The sequence below is a fragment of the Lissotriton helveticus genome, chromosome 10 (assembly GCF_964261635.1).
Source record: "Lissotriton helveticus chromosome 10, aLisHel1.1, whole genome shotgun sequence".
In the NCBI taxonomy this organism is placed as follows: Eukaryota; Metazoa; Chordata; class Amphibia; order Caudata; family Salamandridae; genus Lissotriton; species Lissotriton helveticus.
The window spans coordinates 435,871,041-435,889,657 of NC_136071.1; the positions used below are offsets into that span (position 1 = coordinate 435,871,041).

An 18,617-nucleotide genomic window follows, 5' to 3' on the forward strand; every position below is an offset into this window, starting at 1 on the left:
AAAGAAGATTGTTTTATAGCTGTGATTGATGCTGTTGAAAATGTGGCATGTAGTGAGAATGAATGGAAGGAAGCTTTATGTGAAGATTCTACTCTCATCAAAGTTAAAGAATACATTGTGAATGGTTGGCCGAAAGAAAGAAGTGTACCACTTTCTATCCAGCCATTTTGATTAAGATAGATCTGAGCTCTTGAGGCGGAAGCCGAGAGCGATTTTACTTGATTTTAAAAAACTTTACTTGTACTGATTGTCACTTTACTCTGTTGCACTTGGCACTTACTTGCTCCTGTTGCGATCGCGCAGTGGATCCAGCGCTGCCGCGGCCCCCAGAGCAAACAATCTCTCCCTGCCGCCATCTCGGCGAGGACGGAGGCCACGCCCCCTTCTGAGGCCACGCCCCCGAGGCCGCCCTACAAATAGCGCTGAACACAAGCGCCCCTCTTAAGATAGATCTGAGCTCTTGAGGCGGAAGCCGAGAGCATTTTTACTTGATTTTAAAAAACTTTACTTGTACTGATTGTCACTTTACTCTGTTGCTCCTGGCACTTACTTGCTCCTGTTGCGATCGCGCAGTGGATCCAGCGCTGCAGCGGCCCCCAGAGCAAACAATCTCTCCCTGCCGCCATCTCGGCGAGGACAGAGGCCACGCCCCCTTCTGAGGCCACGCCCCCGACGACGCCCTACAAATAGCGCTGAACACAAGCGCCCCTCATTAAGATAGATCTGAGCTCTTGAGGCGGAAGCCGAGAGCGTTTTTACTTGATTTTAAAAAAACTTTACTTGTACTGATTGTCACTTTACTCTGTTGCACTTGGCACTTACTTGCTCCTGTTGCGATCGCGCAGTGGATCCAGCGCTGCCGCGGCCCCCAGAGCAAACTATCTCTCCCTGCCGCTATCTCGGCGAGGACGGAGGCCACGCCCCCTTCTGAGGCCACGCCCCCCGACGCCGCCCTACAAATAGCGCTGAACACAAGCGCCCCTCATTAAGATAGATCTGAGCTCTTGAGGCGGAAGCCGAGAGCGTTTTTACTTGATTTTAAAAAACTTTACTTGTACTGATTGTCACTTTACTCTGTTGCAGTTGGCACTTACTTGCTCCTGTTGCGATCGCGCAGTGGATCCAGCGCTGCCGCAGCCCCCAGAGCAAACAATCGCCCGCTGCCGCCATCTTGGTGAGGACGGAGGCCACGCCCCCTTCTGAGGCCACGCCCCCCGACGCCGCCCCTCCACACCTATAAATAATGTGTATCTTTCGGACGCGCAGCGGGCGAGCGCTGCGGGCGCGCCATTTGCGCGCCAAAGGGAAGCCCGTCTGCGCCCGTCCGCGCCAGGCCGGGCCTTAGGGCAAGCCCCGCTGGCCACCTCACCTCATATTCGTCACAATCCCTCCAAGAGCTACAGCACTTTGCCCCCCCCGCTGTCTCCTAATACCAACCGCCGTATACACACAGCCGGCCTGACGCGCCCTGCTCTACACCCCCCACGCGGACGCTCACCTTCAGTCAAACCGATCAGGAACTCTACCTCCATTAGGGTGTCATATTTGAACACCCGCTCTCTAGTAAAACACTATGAGGACATCTACATTCTGTTATCCAACAACAACCCTGACATATTCTTGCTGACTGAAACATGGTTAACGTCAGAGTTCCTCCCAGACATTTTAGCGGCCCTCCCCCCTGACTATTACATTCTCCATGCCGATCGCCCCGGTGACCGGCCCGGGGGTGGGGTGGCAGCCATTATATCTAAGCGCCTGAACTCGATCTCCTCTTATTCCCTCACCCTCCCTGAGGTGGATAACTTACTTACTACTGTGGAAACTGACACCGGTGCCCTCACTTTCCTCCTCTTATACCGGCCTCCTTATCCAATGCCATCCTTTTCTACCCTCATGAGCGAACAGCTGTCCAATCTACTAACGCAGCACTCCAGCTTCGCCCTTTTCGGCGACCTAAACTACTGGTTCAATGACACCAACGCCGGTCCCCATGCTATAGAGCTCTTTGAGTCTCTCAACAGTCTGAACCTCACCCAACAGGTCACCCGACCCACCCATACCAAGGGCCACATCCTGGACCAGATCTGGACCTGCAACCTGGCGCTGTCCCAGCCAGATATATCCCCTTGTGTCTGGTCAGACCATTACTTAGTTGACACCTCCATCACGGTCGTCGGCCGGATTCCTGCTCCTCTGATGGCCGGCGGCTTCTCACGAAAATGGAGTACATATGACTCCCAGGGCTTCCTCACAACCCTAGCCGTCACCTGTCCAGTCTTTAATCCCTCTGATAACATCGACAGAATAGAATATGACATCGGATCCTGGCTGAAGTCGGCCAGTGACCACTTTGCCCCCCTGATCAAATTCCCCCGCACTAGGCATCACCATTCTCACAGATGGTTCTCCGATGACCTCAAACAACACAAATTAAAAAGGCGCCAGCTGGAACGCATCTGGAGACGCGATTATTCCATTTCAGCCAGGCAGACCTATATGGCTGCGCGCAGAGAATACAAAACTGCCATTACCCTACCTAAAACGGAACACTTCTCCAATAGGATCTCGTCGGCGGTTAACAAATCTAAGGAGGTGTTCAAAGTCATGAATGAACTTACCACAGACGACAGAACCCTCCCAGCCCAGACCCCTACTCAAGAGGCATGTAACACTCTCAACCTCTTCTTTGTGGAAAAGATCACAAAAATCAAAAACTCTATCCCTTCCCCTACCTAACCATATCCATCGGACACTCCCTCTTACAACCCCCTGACCCTCACTACCTTTCCTGCTCTGAACCCTATCTCATTAGCAGAACTGGCCACTCGCGTTAAATCCGGCTCCCCTAATGACTGCTGCCCGCCATCTGTTTTGCGGAGTATCTGCCTTAATCTACCCGACTGTATTCTTCCCCCACTGAATGGTTCACTCAGCAGTGGCATCGTCCCTAGCTCTTTCAAGGAGGCCATCCTAGTGCCCCTCCTCAAGAAACCTGGCGCCGACCCCGTGGAGCCTTCCAATTACCGCCCCATCTCCCTTCTCCCCTACTTCTCAAAATTAATGGAGGCCCATGTCACCCGATGTCTGTCAAACTTTATCGAATCTTCCTGTCATCTTGAGCCAAACCAAGCCGGCTTCAGACCTGCCCACTCTACTGAGGCCGTCATTCTGGCAGTCCTGGACACACTCAGGAGCAATGCGGATGCGGGGTTTCCCCAAGCCCTCGTACTCCTGGACCTGTCGGCCGCGTTTGACACGGTGGACCATAACATCCTCCTCCACCGTGTCGGACAGGCAGGCATCCAGGGTACTGCTCTTAAGTGGGTCTAGTCTTTCCTGACTGGAAGAACACAGGCTGTCCGCCTGGGCCCCTACACCGCAACAAAACCCCCCACGACCTGCGGAGTCCCTCAGGGCTCCTCTCTCTCACCGCTCCTGTTTAACCTATACCTCCGGCCCTTGATCCACTCTCTTCAGAAATCGGACATCATTGTCTACAACTATGCCGACGATTTACAGATTGTCCTCCCGCTCAATTCACCTCATGCCATCAACACATTTCACGCAGTTATGATCCACATCCAACATTGGATGAACCGGAACCAACTGAAGCTAAACCCCGGGAAAACTGAGCTCCTTCTTCCTGGACTCAGCCATGCTCACTGGGACCCGCAGTTCTGGCCCTCGGAGCTAGGCCCCTCCCCAGTCCCGGTCAAATCAGTGAAGAGTCTGGGAGTGATTATCGACACCGAACTGTCCCTTAAAGCCCAAGTGGGTGCGGTAATTTCATCTTGTATGTACCAGCTCCGGAAGATCTGTAAAGTTCGCCACTTACTTCCGCCCGCCGCACTTACCCAAGTTGTCATCTCACTTGTACTTTCTCACCTGGACTTCTCCAATTCCCTCTACTACGGTCTCCCACAATCCCTGCTACACTGCCTTCAGGTTGTCCAAAACCAGGCGGCCCGCCTCATTCATAAAACCCCCAGATGGCAATCGGCAAAACCTCTACTTCATAGACTGCACTGGCTCCCAATAGGCCAAAGGGCAGCCTTTAAGGTGGCCTGCCTCACATTTAAAACCCTCCACTGCTCCGGTCCCGCATTCCTCAAATCCTTATTTACTCCTCATCGTCCAACTCGCAACCTCCGATCATCCCACCGTCACCTGCTAGTTACCCCGAAAGCTAAAACCAAGAAATTCGGTGGTCGCCGCTTCTCCCACCTGGCTCCCAGGCTTTGGAATCTCCTCCCTCTCTCCATCAAGTCCACCCCTTCCCTCCTGAACTTCAGGAAATTGCTTAAAACTCACCTCTTCCCTTCCCTTGGTTAAAACTCCACTGCTCACGCTTTCAACCTCACTCATTCTGTCTTAAAGCGCCAGGAAGCCTTTGGTGTTAGCGCGCTCTACAAATTACACTTAAGATAAGATAAGATTTTGGAAAGTGGCAGAAGAATTGTCTATTGAAGACAACATTGTCATGAGGGATGGCAGGTGTATTCCTCCTAATAAGTTACGAGTTAAGTTGATTGATTGTGCACATGATGGGCATCTTGGGGCGACCATGACTAAGAAGAGGCTTAGACTACATTATTGGTGGCCTTCCATGGATAAGGATATTGATGAAAGAGTAAAGGAGTGTGTTGTTTGCAATGGGGCAGAGAAGGGACTTAAAGTTGTCACTCCTCCACTACAACCTATTTATTTTCCATCAAAACCCTGGTTGAAGGTTGGTATTGATTTAGTTGGCCCTTTCAATTTTCTTCCACATCATCTTCGTTTTGCTTTTGTTTTAATGGATTTTCACAGCAAGTGGCCAGAAGTAAAATGTTGTGCAAATCCCACAGCCAACTCTGCTATATTGTTTCTCAGAGAAATTTTCATGGAAGGATGGAGTTCCAGAAAGTTTAGTTTCTGATAATGGTGTACAATTTGTGAATCAAGAAATGACCACCTTTTTAGTTGAATCAGGTGTGAAACATTTGAGGAGTTCTGTTGGACATCCTCAAACCAATGGTTTAGTGGAAAGGATGAACCGTGTGATTGTGGAATGTATTAAGTGGGCCAAAAATAACAGTTATGATGTTGAAAATGCTGTAAGATCTATGTTATGGTTTTATCGCACGACTCCACATTCTCTTACTAAAATTGCACCATTTGTTTCTCTCAAAGGTAGATTACCTACTTCCACACTTTATCCTGCATGGTTGTTGAGAACAGTCTCTAAAAAAGTGTCTTGCAGTATAGATAATATTGCTTTGGAAACAAGGGTAAAAGAAGCCCAGGATAAAATGTCTGACAAGTATAATATGAAGAGATCTGCAAAGTTTATTGATATTTCACTTGGTGACATGGTTCGCATCAAATATCCTAAAGGTGTAAGAAAAGGTGACAATACATTTGGTGAACCTGTTTGTGTGAAAAAAGTTTGTGGTGGTGCTGTTATGGTCCAAGGTGGACACTGGTGGAATCTTAGTAAAGTTGCCAAGGTAAAAAAAGAAAATACTTACCTTCCAGGGAGTACACATTCTAAAGATTCTTTTTCTGGTTATTCTAAAGAAAAATTGCTAAATGTTGAACAAAAGAAAAATATGGTAATGGATACTAATTCTAATGGTAAAATATTGTCTAAAGTTTCTCCTGACAAAGTTTCTCTGTATAATGACAAAGACCAAAATGTTAGGAGATCTGCACGTGTTACCCGACTTCCTTGGAAGTTGCGTTACATACTTAAAGCAATGCTACTTTATGATTTTTAAAAACTATATTGCATTGTATACGTAAAGTAATGCTACTTTGTGATTTGTAAAAACTATATAGTATTTTAATGTTTTCTTAAAAGTTTCTTTTTGTCATAATTCATCTATGCACTCTTTCATTTATATTTTCATCTTTTTGTTTTTATTTATTTCATTTGCTCATTGTCATCTTAGTTTAATTTTATTTTAAGAAAAAGAGGTAATGTTGTATTTACATATGCTTGTTTGCTATTATCTTTAGGAACCTTCTTTGTAGTAAAGGTTCCTATGGTGTTAAAGTTCCATTGAGAGGCAGTTGGTACCTCTCAGTTGAAGAGAGAGGAGCGGTGGCTCGTTTATCCAAGAATAAACATCTTGAACCTACAAATTGTGTCATTCAAGCTAATTTAATATAATATGGCACAACAGTTATACTCCAGTAGAATTCCTAAGTGTAAGTACATTACATCACACAGAAATAGACTAGATAAGGCTGAAGCGAACAGTGCTGAGAAATGCGAACTATGCAACGCCTGAATACTGCAGTCTCTGATCTTCACCAGCTCCTTGTAGGCACAGTCACAGCAGCACACATACAGCGGGGTCTCTACTTCGAGGATCAATAAGGCAGGTTCTCATGCGAGGCAGTCTATCTCCCTCTTACTTCTGATCAGGGCTCAGAGCTTATTTGTATTTCAACCCTTGCTCATTCAAATAGAGTTTTCTGGCCTTAAGTTTTTTAAGTGAAGGTTTGCAAGCAAGCCTTGCCCCTGTACTCCTTGCTGCTAGCAGGGGGTTTTGTGGAATTTGGAGAAGTTAGATTCCGCTGGAGTAGAGATGCCAGGGCATTCCCCCGTATGGATTTACTCTTGCATGGTGGCAGATTTAAATATGTAAACTGGAATGAAAGAATTCAGCCTGTATCTGACGTTTTTTGAAGTTTGTGTTGGACGTTATCAGTCTGTGAATCATATCTTTGGGATACAAGAGGTCGTCCTTTATGTTGCTGCCCTGACACACTTATGCTACCGTTCTGTGGTAGAGATCAGAGACAATGCACATTATGCCGCTCTGGTGTTACTCGAGGCTGTTCTGTGACAGCTTTTCACTCTTTACCAAGTGGAGCCTTAGCAAGCGGGCCAGGGAGGCGAAGCCGGACGGTGAGGGGCCCGCGACAAACCCCTTCCGGGGGGCTGAGCGGGAGGCGGGCAGTCAACAGGCCCGCGAAAAAAGAGGTAGCGCTATTGGGTCGCGACATTCAAAGCGCCCAATGGCATGGGGGCCACCTGGGGGGACAGCAGGATTTAAGGACTGAATGAGCCCCCCCCAGGTAATAGTTGCCTGTTGTCGCTGGATTGCCGAACGGAGCATCACGGGAAGGAGAGGAGCAACCAAGCCAGGACTGTGCCTGAACGACGTGGAAGCAAGCTGTGGTGGGGGCAGGAGCGTGCAACCCGGTACGAGACTCCTGGCCCGGTATTGCGGAGTGTGCGGTACCGGCAGCAGCATTGGTTGAACTCACGGCCCGCAAGAGAAGAGCGGCGGTGATCGGAGACACCTTGCACGGTGTGTGGCCAAGGAGAGGGCAGCGGTGTGGGGTGAGCTCGCTGGCCAGGGATAGAGAGGCGACGCCGTTTTTTCTGGACAACGGCGTTGAGGGAGTAGCATTGCCCACGCACGGATTGCTCAGAGTGGGCGGGCTGCGGCGTGAAGTGAGGCTGCGGTCGGGGAGCTGGATTAGAGCACAGGACGCAGCAGCAGCGGAGAGCGAGCTCGCTGTCCGGTGAAGTGGTGAGCAGCCAGCAGAATCAACCCGTGGACCCACCCAGCACCTACCGGCTCACACGCTGAGGGCCCCAGCTGAATGAAACAAGCATTTACAATGCAATAGGTCTCGTATTAGGAAAGTTTGAGTTATTGGTATTGTAAATGACACATTTTTTATTTATGTGTTGGTTTTGAAAATAGCTAAATTAATAGCTTTGTCATTTACAATGCCAATAGTTATAACTTTCGCAAATGTGACACCTATAGCATTTGTAATGCAAATGTGTTGTATTTACGTGACTTAGATATATTGATATTACAAATAACAATGGCTTTTAATTTTTTTCTGTAATTAATACTTAAATAAAAGTTATTTTAATTTATAATGGCAATAGCTTAAACTTTTGTAAATAACTTTTTTGAAGATTATGTTCAGTATATTTTATTATGACAAAAATCCAAGAACAGAAGTGAAATATTAACATCTTTTTGTGACATTTGTAATAAAGCTTGAAACATTGAGAGAACATATTTGAAGCAGTTGTTGTTGAATGGTTGCACAGATTGATGCTGTGGTGGCGCTGAGTGATGTTGTGGTGGCGACGAGTGATGCTGTGGCGTTCAGTGATGCTGTGGTAGCCTATAGTGATGTTGTGGGGCCCCTGAGTGATGTTGTGGTGCCCCTAAGTGACGCTGTGGTGGTGCTGAGTGATGTTGTGGTGATGCGATAGAGTGAGTGCGATAGATAGATAGAGTGAGGGCGATACATAGCTAGAGGGAGGGCGATAGATAGATAGAGGGAGGGCAATAGATAGATAGAGGGAGGGCGATAGATAGCGTGAGGGAGATAGATAGATAGATAGATAGATAGATAGATAGATAGATAGATAGATAGATAGATAGATAGATAGATAGATAGATAGATAGATAGATAGATAGATAGATAGATAGATAGATAGAGGACAATAGATAGATAGACAGGTAGAGTGAGGACGATCGATAGATAGATAGAGTGATGGCGATAGAGTGAGTGCGATAGATAGACAGATAGAGTGAGTGCGATAGATAGACAGATAGATAGATAGATAGATAGATAGATAGATAGATAGATAGATAGATAGATAGATAGATAGATAGATAGATAGATAGATAGATAGACAGGTAGAGTGAGGACGATCGATAGATAGATAGAGTGATGGCGATAGAGTGAGTGCGATAGATAGACAGATAGAGTGAGTGCGATAGATAGACAGATAGAGTGAGGGCGATAGATAGATAGATAGACAGATACATAGAGTGAGGCCGATAGATAGATAGAGGGAGGGCGATAGATAGATAGATAGATAGATAGATAGATAGATAGATAGATAGATAGATAGATAGATAGATAGATAGATAGATAGATAGATAGATAGATAGATAGATAGATAGATAGATAGATAGATAGATAGATAGATAGAGTGAGGGTGGGATGAACTGAGAAATATAGAGAGAATGGTGGCAGAGGGATACACAAGATGTCCAGAGACAGAAAAGAAGGAGCAGGAAGAGACAACGAGGTTCTGAATAAGGGCACAGTAATGTTTTTTCTCGAGAGAGAGAGACGGGACAAACATGAGAAGGAAGGAAAGGCCACACACACTAAAATAAGAAGCAAGAAAATTAGATTGACAAGGCAACCAATAAGCAATAACAACAATAAGCAATGGACCACTTTAATTTAATATGTTTGGCAACAGATCGAGTACCCCCACAGAATTCGACCACCAGAAACCCCAAGGATTAAATAGAATTGGCCAGGAAATTCGACCAAACCATCAAGAATCAATGCCCAGTGCACTGGGAAACAAGCACCAAGATGCTAGAACGTTACAGGTCACCTGGAATAAACTTGAAGCTTGTAAATGCTTGCAAAATACCAAACTATGAAAAAAAAGCCACTGCCAAACATATGCATCCTGCGGTACAAAAGGGGGGGGTGATGGATGGAGCATTTGAACCAATCAAACACTCACACCCAGGCAACAGATCTGGGTTTAATCCATCACCGTTCTTTAGCCCACTCTGCCACCCCAGTTCAGACATGGCCATATGCAAATCAGTCTGACCCTGTGCCTCATGGGAACAGTCCAGCCCGAACTGCCAAGCCATGCCTTCCCTGGACCCGAAACAAGCATCCGAGGACCGGTTTCTGGCATTACAGCCGTCTTCAGCCAGGCTTGCTTGAATCCAGTGGCAAAGTGAGCAAGGGACTCACCTCTGAGCAAACATATGCATCCTAACACAGATAAAACAAACCCAGAAGATCGAATCTGCCAAAAGTCACCAGAGATAAGTTAAGAAACTTTTGCTTCAGTGTTGTGTCACTAACAAAGGCTGTCCGAAAACATACTTAAAGCCAAGGAATAAAGACTAATAATGAGAAACTTCACCGTTCTAGCATCTATGCCGAGAGACAGAGCTATAAAATATGAAACACAAAATAGCTCGAACTTAAAATCACTCCCATCGCGTAGAGCCCTTATAGTTGTGTGTAGCGTTTTTGGCTCTAATGCTGGAAAGCTGTTGCATGCACTTGGAAACCTCTCCAATAATCAAAACCGATCTGGTCTCATTCTGTGACCTTGATTTCAAAGAACACTTATACATCAGTGGATTGATTTCTGAAACATAGTAAAATGTATCTGAATTCAAGCAACAGAAGCATCCGTGGAACGGGATATATAACGGGTAAATACTGACACACCAGTCATCTGTTGAAACATGTATGGTTATGATATCCGAGAAGCTTAGCGCATAAAACTGTACTGGACAACTATACCTCACAATCACTAATAATGTAATACTAAAAAGTTCTGGCATGTTATACTCCTGCTAATAACCTCTATGGGGTATACAACCTTTACAACGCAACTTTTACAACGCACTACCATTACAACGAAACTTTTACAACGCAACATCCATTACAACGCATGCATTTACAACGCAGTCATTACAACGCATGACACTACAACGCACACCACTACAATGCATACCATTACAACGCAGTCATTACAACGCATACCATTACAACGCATAGCATTACAACACATTATACCCTTACACTATCCAACACTTACCCTACTGTTGCACCCCCTGGAGTTAGAATAGTAAATTTTACCCCTACACTATCCAACACTTACCCTACTGTTGCACCCCCTGGAGTTAGAATAGTAATTTTTACCCCTACACTATCCAACACTTACCTTACATGCAATGCAATGTAATGCGTTGTAATGGTATGCGTTGTAAATGTAGTATGCGTTGTAGTGGAATGCGTTGTAAAGGTAGTTTCAATGAATTCGTTGTTATGGCATGCGTTGTAATGGTGTGCGTTTTAATGGATGTTGCGGTGTAAAAAATGCGTTGTAAAGGTAGGCGTTGTAAAAGTATGCGTTGTAACGTCATACATCCCCTCTATGGGTGTGCTCCATGACTGGATCACATGCAGCTTGTTTTATGTGAGAGAGCCAGGCGGGGTTTCAAGATGCCACCATGCTACCATTTATAATTTGTTAAAAACAGAAGCAGTTGCAAGCAACTTTCAGCACGTGTAAGCTTTGCAGACATGTGCCTAAACTACAGCCAATTTACATTTAAGTAGTCTTTTGAAAATTGAACACTGCAAGTCCCTGGGCTGGGTTTCTTGCAGCAAAATCCAGGCTATGCAGCAAGGGCACAAAATAAACATCCTTCCTTGTTTTTATAACAAGCGTGTCTCCGGTGTGAGTGTTTTCCTAGGCAACCGTAATATGGCACAATTAGACCACTCATTATTTTTCTAATTAAGTGACAGACACCAACTACCAATTGTTCTACACCGACCGAACTTAAGGACCGAATGACATTTACATTATCTTCCAAATGTTCAGTAAAACAATCTCCTTAATCACCATCACTCCCACAATTCAACAATAGATGTAGTAACGCATTTCTTTAAGCAACGCCTTGCTAAACTGACTTGAAAAGTTATACAGAACAGTTTTACAGTGACATACACACCTTCCAAGAAAGAGCCTTTCCATGACAATAATAAAGCAAACCTTTTGAACACGGTAAAATAGGAGAGACTTTTTTCTGGACCAAGGGCGATAGAAAGCAGAAAATGGTTTACCGTCTTACAGCCTGATTCATCAAGAAAGGAAACAGCGACTCTCAACTAGCGAATCACAGCGAATCGCAAATGGAAAGGCGCAGATCGGAATTCATCATAGATAGCGAGTAATCTAAGCGATTCGCACACGGGCGCTAAAATCGATAGCGAGAAAATGAAATCGCCGAAAAAGTCGCAAAAACCCAGATATTCCGTCTCTATTTAGCGCCACGCAAATCCACATTTGCGACATCTCGCCAGTAGCGAGAACTCACCAACGGGAAGTCGCTTTACGAGCGCCGTGATGACGTCGCAACCAGGAAGCAGCCAGTTGCCACACCCATTCTGAACTGCGAGGCTGACCGCGAGTCTGCAGCGAAACTGAGAGCTCCTACCGGGACACCTCCAAAGTAGCGCTAGTCACCCTTTAGCGACAGTAGCAATGTCCGAGGAGTCTGCACCCGGGCCCAGTGACAGCGGGCGCAAGAGAAAGCTCAAGTTTACCGAGCCGGAGTTGGAGCACCTCATCGAGGGAGTGGTTGAAAACCACGCTAAACTCTTCGGAAAGGACTCCCGGAGGGTGCCAGAGATGGAGAGACGTCGCATCTGGCTAGGAATTTCTGCCAAAGTGAACGCTGTGGGCGTGACACACAGGTCACTGGACGAATTAAAGAAGAGGTGGTACGACCTCCGAGGTCGTGCCAAGGAAAGGGTGGCAGAGAGGCTGGGCGAGACATCTGGTACTGGGGGCGGAGACCCTACTGTCCCTCCCAATACCCCCATGGAGGACCGCGTGGAGGACACCCTCGAGACAGAGGCATGCATAGGTGTCACCAACCTGGACTCATCCCGACCCAGCCAAGACAGCCAAGGTAAGTGGCATGCGACTGCGACCCTGTCCCCTACCAATGGCCATGGCCCTATAGCCTCCCATATGCATTCCAAGTCATACAAACAATGCACATGAGATCATGGCCACAAGCAATGTCGGACATGTACACTGCCCATAATGTAAAAAAAACAATGTAAAATAACCCCAAAGCAGCCAGACGTAACCCAAAATGAGCTATCGCTAAGCTGTACGTGTGACAGATACATGGCATTAATGTAAGTCCAATTCCCCTCACAGGTGGCGGCGACTACAGCAGCGACAGCGACATGCTGCAGATCGCTGAGTCAGAAGAGGATGCGGAGGAGGTGCCAACACCAACACCTCATGCACCATCAGGCGTAGCCCCACACACCGCAGCCAGGCCAACACCAACAGGTCCAGCACCATCATTGGCAGCACCAATCCCTGCAGCCAGGGCAAGACATACAGCGCCAGCAACATCCGGCGCTGCACCTAACCCTGCAGCCAGGGCCAGACCAACAGCTTCAGCACCATCAGGTGCTGCACCTAACCCTGCAGCCAGGGCCAGACCTACAGCGCCAGCAACATCCGGCGCTGCACCTAACCCTGCAGCCAGGGCCAGACCAACAGCTTCAGCACCATCAGGTGCTGCACCTAACCCTGCAGGCAGGGCCAGACCAACAGCTTCAGCACCATCAGGTGCTGCACCTAACCCTGCAGGCAGGGCCAGACCAACAGCTTCAGCACCATCAGGTGCTGCACCTTTGCCAAGCACAACTCCACCACCCGTGGCACCAACTACTTCTGGTGCATCAACTGCGGTGACTGTGCACACACCCACTGTGGACAGCCAGCAGAGCAGCCATGTCAGGGCTTCCCACCATGACACATCACACAGCAGCAGGAGGGGGATGGCTGTGCGCAAGCCAGGCATGAGCACTGAGCGCCGGATGCTACGCATTCACCAACAGCAGGCACGACGGCAAGCGGCCATCCAGCTGCAACTACATAAAATTGGCCGCAATGTGGCCAATGTGGGTGATAGTGTTGAGCGCATGGCGGCGGCCATGGAGGCCAACACTGCTGCAGTTATATCGCAGCGCACCTCCGCCCGCCGACGCCACCGGCAGCTCCTAACGCGCCTGACAGCCTACACCCGCTCAAATTACATAATGGGGAATGCCACCTCCCAGCTATCACGACGGTGCCTGGCGCAGCAGCAGCAGCTGATACAATGTGTCGAGGATGTTGGACGGGTGCTGGAGCAGGTCACCACTGCCGTACTGGCACTCCATCCTACTGGTGAAGGCAATGTGGGGAGGGACGACACCAGTGAGTGCGCCTCCAGTGCCAGCAGCTTGTCTGCCTCAATGGTTGGCGTGTTACGCCGCAGCACCAGGCCCACTGCAGGGACACGTGCCGTCCCAGAGGAAGAGCCAGAGCGTCGTTTGGGGGCTGCGCGGCGGAGGCGCAATTGAGTTCCTTGCAAGTTGCCTAGATAATGCTGATGATACAAGCATGTCCAGTGGCTAGTTAGGAGCAGTATGGCGCAATACTGCTGCAATATTATGAATGTATACTTAACGTTATTATTGTGGATTTAACAATAATATTTATTCATGCTACATACATGGGCCTCCTGTCATTTTTTACATTGCCATGCAGGAGTGAATGTTGGGTGAGTGGATTGTGGCCTTCAGAAACTGTTCATAGTGATGTGGTTGCGCCGTCTGTGTCCTTCAGCAGGGTTCTCCCCGCGTGCATGCCGCACATGTGCTGGTGGACGGTCGTCCCCTTCAGACTCACTGCCAGAGATCTCGACTGGTATCCGGCGCTTGGTTGCAATGTTGTGTAACATTGCGCAGACAGCCACAATGCGGCAGCACACATCAGGACTGTAGTACATGGCCCCACCTGTCTTGTGCAGTATGCGGAACCGGCTCTTGAGTAGGCCGAATGTCCGTTCTATACAATTCCTTGTCCGTATGTGAGAAACATTGTACCGCCGTTGCTGTGGTGTAGCCGGGTTGAGGTATGGGGTGAGGAGGTATTCCCGGAGGGCGTAGCCGCTGTCACCTGCATGTGAGGAGCAGAGGGTGAGTGCCTGAGCTGCGCAGCTACATCATTGCAATGTGTAATTGTTGACAATGTGTACTTACCAAGTAGGTGTCCTTCCCCAAATTCTCCCCTGGCCAGTCGTGTGTGGAGGCCGCTGTGCCGGAATATAAAAGAGTCATGGGTACTCCCTGGGTACTGGGCCACGATGTCAGTTATGATAGTCTTGGCATTGCAGACCATCTGTATGTTGAGGGAGTGGTATGACTTCCGATTCCGGTACATGTACTCCGTCGCAGCTGGGGGGCAGATGGCAATGTGGGTGCAGTCTATGCATCCTATCACAGATGGGAAATGGGCCACATTGTAGAAGTGTAACTTTGTCAAGTCCAGTTCCTGTTGGCTGGTGGGGAATCTGATGTGTCGGTGTAGCTGTGTGAGCATTGCGTCAACAAAACTCCGGAGGCAGCGTGACATGGTGGGCTGGGATATCCCCCCTGCTGCGGCTACTATCCCCTGGAAGCTACCAGAGGCCAAGAGGTGCAGGCTACACAATACCTGTACATGTGTAGGCACAGCATTGGTCCGCCTTGTTGGGTGCTGCATCAGGGGGTCAAGGTCGTGTATGAGTTGAATTATCATGGCCCCATTCAACCGGTACTTCGCATAGATCTGCTCCCTGGTTTGTCCCAGCAGGGTGATCCGCTGGCGGAATATCCTCTCCTGTATTCTGCGTCTCCTCCGTGCTGCTCACTGTAGCCTTCGCCGCCTGACCACCATGTACATTCCTGGCATTGTGAGACACCAACTGCTGCTGCTGTGTCTCCTTATGTGTGTTTGGTCAGCCCTGTCCCTGTTCCTGATTGGCCAACAGTTTTTCAAAATTTTCGCAAATCACTTTTATGGTTACCACCTGCTTTGGGTTGTCCTTAATTTGCGCGGCGCTAATGGAGATTTTGAGGTTTTTCGCTATTAGAGAATTTTCATGAATTCCGATTGCGCTAGTATTGCGAATTCGCTAACTTTATTCTCTAATTCCGTGCTTTGGCGCAAATTATTAGCGAATTCGCAATCTGTGTTTAGCGCTTTGGTTATTTTCGTCATGAATGCCGATTTGGGTAATTGCGGGCGCAATGCCATTTTCGCAGCTATTGCGCCCGCAATTTAGCTTCATGAATCAGGCTGTATGTGCTTTCAATGTTTAAAGCAAAAGAGAAAAATAGTTGGAAACAAACGTGACATGCGTGTTTAAAAGGTGCTGGTTAGTCAAACAAAAACACATGATGCGCTCACCATATGTGATGAAACTAAACGAAACGCTTCGGATATTTTACACATGCTACGACCCAAATATTGACAAAGCCTAAATGCACCATTCGTTGTAAACGATGCGTGCAACAAATAATTCGCTTTTTTTAAATAAACAACACACTAGAATTAAATATGGTTAAAACAATAAATGCAATGACAAATTCAATGCGGCACAGGCCTGGTTATTGCACCGGGTCTGGGTAATTCTGTACCTTGGACTCTGACACGACGCGGACGGTGCGAGACGCAGGGCAGTTGAGTGCATATGGCAGCCAGGAGAGTAAGGCACTGGAACTGATTACATGCCCTTCCGCCGGAGGCTAAGTAGCGCCCTCGAGGGAATGAGAGCAGCAGCACTGTCAGAGCAGAAGGGGCCCTGCCAAAAGTAGGCTACGGTTCTGCCGGTGCGTGGGGGCTATCCTGAGGCTGGCAGTGATCACGAGTAAATGCACTCGCCGTGCTAGTGAGTTTGCCGTGTGAGGTATTCCACGTGCCCTCCTCCGAACTCCTGCCTATGCAGCTCTACAGTTTTCCAGCGCTGCAAGTTTTGGACTTGGAGAATGTACATCAATGTGAGGCAGGCGCGCAACACCCATTGGGCTCACGTGGCTTCAGCCCCCCCCCCCCCCCCCCCCCCCGCGTGTGTGTCAGCCCGGGTTGACAGCTTCGCGGCTGCAGACGTCTAATTGCAGCCGCACCCGAGTACTTCACTTCACAGGTCTTTAATAGACCGTTTACTTGTAAGTTAGGCTTTTGTTGTGTTTTTACCCCTTCTTCCAGCACTCTGCTTACGGCTGGAAGTATTAGCCCCCTACTTATTGCTGATTTTTGTTACCAGGACATGGAGGGATGTCAGACAGTAGCGAGACGCCATGCATCAGTCGGGACACCGCAGTTGATTTAACAGACGTGGGAGTACCTGTTCCGCAAGTGTTTGGCGTGGTTCCCAAGCTTTTCAGAAAACATTCTGATACCAAGGTTGGGCTTGGTGGGTAAAACATTGGGTAATTCTCTAACAAGCTGGTCGGTTAACTGGTTACATGCCTTTATTGGCGAGTGGCGGCTGCTTAAATATAGTGCGCCTCCTAGCGACATTCCATCTTATTACAGTCACAGATCAATATAAGAACCAGCACATGGCATTGTTTGGTTGACACAATAATATTTTTTGGGCAACCTGCCTTATAGTAATACAAGTCAGGGCACATTTCCGCGAAGGAAATCTGTGCGACTTTGTGTAAAAGTGCACACGCTATTTTTACATATATGCGGTGTTAAGGCTAGATGTTTGAATAATGAGTTCTTGTTTATCCAGGGATGCAGAACTGAAAAAACGTAGTGATTTCGGGCACGCACATGTCCTTTACAACAAGTCAGTTCTGGACTGTTTGCGTATCGGGACGGGGTGGAGGGATGGCTGTCAGATCCGAGGGTTTAAACCCAGGAGAGGTGTGTGGTGGGTCCGAGGGAGCACCTGAAAGACAAGAGTACCCGAGCTGAATGTGGCCTGGTGCCAGGAGGTCGGACCCAGCACGGTAAGGGTAGATGGGTAAGGGATCAGTGGATAGGTGAGGGACTGACGGATAGACCGGCGAGGGTCCAGGTCAGGGTGATTGACGGGTAGAATGGAGAGAGAGGAGGCGAGCGGATTAGGAGAAGCATTTAAGAACAGTGAGAGAGGCGGGTGCAGAGGTGAGAGCGATAGGTGGATGGGGGACTGCGGGAGTGAGCGGAGGGCCGATGGGTGAGTACACAAATTGAGGGATGAAAAGCGGAGGAGTGACTACTTGGGGAGGAATGAGTGGTTAGAGAGTGTTAAGGGGTGGGGGGAGGAGTGGAACGGTCTAATGGTCGAAGGATGTGTGGGTGAGTAGACGGAGCCAGGGTGGAGCGGTAGGGCATGGCTGACAGTGGTGAAAGGGGGAGACGTGCAAGAATGTTGTGATGGGTGGGGGGGAGGCAGGGTAAAAGTGTGTGCGGCTTAGGCAGGACGAAGGGCTGAAGTGTGTGGGAAGAAGTTAAGAGAAACTAGCAAGGGCTATAAGCCTCCGATGTTTGGCCTCCTGTACTCCCACGGACAGAAAAACACAGGGAATGACACTCTTGTGAAAAAATATGCTGGCCAGTTAGAATAGAAACAAGCATTTACAATGCAACGGTCTCGCCTTTGAAAAAGTTAGAGCTATTGGCATTGTAAATGACAACATTTTTGTTTATGTGTTGGTTTTGAAAACAGATACATAAATGGCACTGTCATTTACAATGCCAATAGCTTAATCTCTCGCAAATGCCACACACAAACACACAGACCCACACAGAGTCCCACACACACATACCTACAGAGCCACACGCAGAGCCACACACACACACACTGAGCCACACACCCACATACACAGAGGCACAAACACAGACACACACACAGCCCCCCCCACCCCCCGTCGGGACGCACCCTCCAGGGCCAGCATTGCAGTTGGAGATGCTGGTAGAGTCGGTGATGCAGGTCTTCCACAAGTTGGACCAGAAGGTGGCCGTGGTGATGACCGTGCCGTCGATGCTCAACACCTTCCAGTAGTCGGTGGGCAGCGTGGAGCAGACCAGCACCCAGCCTGACAGGGCCAGCAGGAAGGCCACGATCTTCCCCGCCGTGCTGGCCATGGTCACCGGCGAGGGTCACAGAGCACAGGTGTAAAGAGCTGAGGGCACGGGTGAGGACAGAGGGCACAGGGGTAAGAGCTGAGGGCAGAGGGGTGAGAGCTGA

At 48.4% G+C, this 18,617-nt stretch overlaps 1 protein-coding gene across 2 annotated transcripts in view; it reads right to left on the bottom strand.

The window, feature by feature from the left end:
- Window positions 1-18,617, bottom strand: part of MSS51 (MSS51 mitochondrial translational activator) — a 436,315-nt gene that overhangs the window by 269,327 nt on the left and 148,371 nt on the right. The window contains exon 1 of one of the 2 annotated variants that reach the window (XM_078664283.1): window positions 16,072-16,266. The exons of the other annotated variant lie outside the window; for it this stretch is intronic. The gene's annotated coding sequence lies outside the window, so the exon portion shown is untranslated. Of the gene's footprint in view, window positions 1-16,071; window positions 16,267-18,617 lie in introns of those variants that run through there. 2 annotated transcript variants of the gene reach the window in all.